Source organism: Pseudophryne corroboree, unplaced genomic scaffold (genome assembly GCF_028390025.1).
Source record: "Pseudophryne corroboree isolate aPseCor3 unplaced genomic scaffold, aPseCor3.hap2 scaffold_478, whole genome shotgun sequence".
NCBI lineage: Eukaryota > Metazoa > Chordata > Amphibia > Anura > Myobatrachidae > Pseudophryne > Pseudophryne corroboree.
The window spans coordinates 431,866-435,397 of record NW_026970090.1 but is presented as its reverse complement, the minus strand read 5'-3'; the positions used below and the strand labels follow the sequence as shown (position 1 = coordinate 435,397).

At 38.7% G+C, this 3,532-nt stretch overlaps 1 non-coding gene across 1 annotated transcript; it reads right to left on the bottom strand.

Annotated features, from left to right (window-relative positions):
* Positions 1-1,191: 1,191 nt before the first annotated feature.
* TRNAN-AUU (transfer RNA asparagine (anticodon AUU)) lies at positions 1,192-1,265 on the bottom strand. The gene has a single exon. It is a non-coding gene; the product is annotated as a tRNA-Asn (tRNA).
* Between the last annotated feature and the right edge of the window lie 2,267 nt (positions 1,266-3,532).

The following is a 3,532-nucleotide window of genomic DNA, read 5'->3' as shown; positions in this document are numbered from 1 at the left end:
ATGATACCGGCACTTTAAGAAGAGCTGATCTCTGCTGGAAGCTAGGCTGGAAGCAGGTAAATCTGTAACTGGAAACAGATGAGTCCCAGAGGACTGGAGAGTCAGGCTGCACCGCAGGTGGTAGACTAGAGCGGGTCTCTTTAGTGGAGGTTTGGAGATGGTAACTGGAACCTGGAAAACAACCACGGGAGAGAGACAAACTGGAACTAGGTTTGACAACCAAATCACTGACGCCTTCCTTGCTCAGGCACAGAATACTTATACCTGCAGCAAGGAAGGGATTGGCTAGGCAATTATGCAGATTACAATGGAAACAGCGGATTGGTGGAAATGAACAGGTGACAGAATCCAACATGGCTGCGCCCATGCAGACACTTGGAGGGAAGATTGGTTTGATAATCCATGTGGGAACTTTAACAGCAATGGCGGCGCCGGCAACAGTAAACAGGAGACGCCAGACTGATGAGTGCACATTTGAACCACGCGGGCAACAGCGGAGGCCGCGGCTGACATAAGCGCCACTCTGACATCCTGCATGCAGAAACTCAGGGACGGCGGCGGAGGCTGCGGGAGATGCCATTCAAGATGTAACATGGCTCCGCTGTGACAGCGTCTCAGAGTGACAGGAGAGGAGGCAGGAATGGGGACATCAGAATAACAGATGGGATCCGGTCCTGGAGCGCTGAGCCAGCCTTAGGAGGCATCTGAAAGGTAAGTTATGGCGTCCAGATACCCGGATCGTGACAGTATACACTAGAGGTCTTTCCGAACCCCCTAATCCTAACATTGTAATTTGCTTTAGGGCGCACCTCCAATTAGTCTAGTGTTTCTTGCTGCCTTTCCAATGAAGCAAGTTTAATTTAGTAATAGGTGAAAAACCATCCCTACAAAGGTGTTAATCAGAGACTTGGCTTTGTGGACACTTTTCAGAGAACAACTTTGTTAGCATAAAAGTAAAGCCAGAAAATGAAGAGCTGTTTAATCACTCAATTGGATTTTTTTGCCAGCATATTTCTTTTTCTCTGCAACCCACTGCTAAATTGTGCTTCCTAGCTGTTTTTATAAAATCACTGAATCAAATCTAACTCTGATTACATCAGAGAAGGCCAGGTACCCTACACCATAACAGGGGGTTTGAAATTTTGACTTGTCTACTTAAAGATCACCAAAATCTGATCACAAGGTCAATTACGTCCCTGGGTGGGATTGAACCACCAACCTTTTGGTTAATAGCCAAACACACTAACCGATTGCGCCACAGAGACACTTTGCAAAAAGTACATACTGACAAAGGCTAATAAGCATTTATCTAGAACGTTTCCTAGAAAAACTTTAAAAAGTCAATAATCTGGAGAGTTTTTGTAAGATGTTTCTTCCATCAACCAATGAAGAAACACATTGGTACTTTCCCATGATGAGTGAGTGCTTCATGATCTACTGCACTTACATGTGCAGCAGAGTACTGCAATGGAAGCATGCTGGGCCCATAACCCAGAGGTAGGCAGATTGAAACTATCCTCTGCTATATGCATTTTTTTTGTTAATTAAAGTAATCCAAAACTGGGATTGATATTTTGGTTCTTTTATTTTTACTTAAAGTACAATAACTTTTACCATTTTAATTTGTTTTAATAGTATATTGACAGTATTGTTTTCTTTCAAAAATCCACTTAATTTTCTTTACCCTATTATTAAAATGGTAATTGACAAAAACAAACTACATTGTCACCAGAAGAGCAATACAAAATGTACAAGTGATATATTAAAATCATCTTTCCAGCATGAATTTCAATGATGCATTGGGGCAACGATTTTGTTAGCAACATCTTCACCCTTAAATAAAGATTTTCTTAATTCCTTACCTGTGTGCTAATTAGATATCACCTTGTTTTCACATTAAACAGACTTCCACATGAGAAAGCAGCAAGGATGCAGTGGCGTTAATGTTTCCTGGTGTCAACCCGTATTATTTAAGTAGACATTGAAATGAGGATGCATCTTGCTGCCTTTCCAATGAAGCAAATTTAATTTAGTAATAGGTGAAAAACCATCCCTACAAAGGTGTTAATCAGAGACTTGGCTTTGTGGACACTTTTCAGAGAACAAATTTGTTAGCATAAAAATAAAGCCAGAAAATTAAGAGCTGTTTAATCACTCAATTGGATTTTTTTACCAGCATATTTCTTTTTCTCTGCAACCCACTGCTAAATTGTGCTTCCTAGCTGTTTTTATAAAATCACTGAATCAAATCTAACTCTGATTACATCAGAGAAGGCCAGGTACCCTACACCATAAGAGGGGGTTTGAAATTTTGACTTGTCTACTTAAAGATCACCAAAATCTGATAACAAGGTCAATTACATCCCTGGGTGGGATTGAACCACCAACCTTTTGGTTTATAGCCGTACACACTAACCAATTGCGCCACAGAGACACTTTGCAAAAGTCTATACTGACAAAGGCTAATAAGCATTCATCTAAAACGTTTCCTAGAAAAACTTTAAAAAGTCAATAATCTGGAGAGTTTTTGTAAGATGTTTCTTCCATCAACCAACGAAGAAACACATTGGTACTTTCCCATGATGAGTGAGTGCTTCAGGATCTCTTGCACTTACATGTGCAGCAGAGTACAGCAATGGAAGCATGCTGGGCCCATAACCCAGCGGTAGGCAGATTGAAACTATCCTCTGCTATATGCATTTTTTTTTGTTAATTAAAGTAATCCAAAACTGGGATTGATATTTTGGCTCTTTTATTTTTACTTAAAGTACAATAACTTTTACCATTTAAATTTGTTTTAATAGTATATTGACAGTATAGTTTTCTTTAAAAAATCCACTTAATTTTCTTTACCCTATTAATAAAATGGTAATTGACAAAAACAAACTACATTGTCACCAGAAGAGCAATACAAAATGTACAAGTGATATATTAAAATCATCTTTCCAGCTTGAATTTCAATGATGCATTGGGGCAACGATTTTGTGAGAAACATTTTCACCCTTAAATAAAGATTTTCTTAATCCCTTACCTGTGTGCTAATTAGATATCACCTTGTTTTCACATTAAACAGACTTCTACATGAGACAGCAGCAAGGATGCAGTGGCGGTAATGTTTCCTGGTGTCAACCTGTATTATTTCAGTAGACATTGAAATGAAGATGCATCTTGCTGCCTTTCCAATGAAGCAAGTTTAATTTAGTAATAGGTGAAAAACCATCCCTACAAAGGTGTTAATCAGAGACTTGGCTTTGTGGACACTTTTCAGAGAACAAATTTGTTAGCATAAAAATAAAGCCAGAAAATGAAGAGCTGTTTAAATCACTCAATTGGTTTTTTTTTTGCCAGCATATTTCTTTTTCTCTGCAACCCACTGCTAAATTGTGCTTCCTATCTGTTTTTATAAAATCACTGAATCAAATCTAACTCTGATTACATCAGAGAAGGCCAGGTACCCTACACCATAACAGGGAGTTTGAAATTTTGACTTGTCTACTTAAAGATCACCAAAATCTGATAACAATGTCAATTA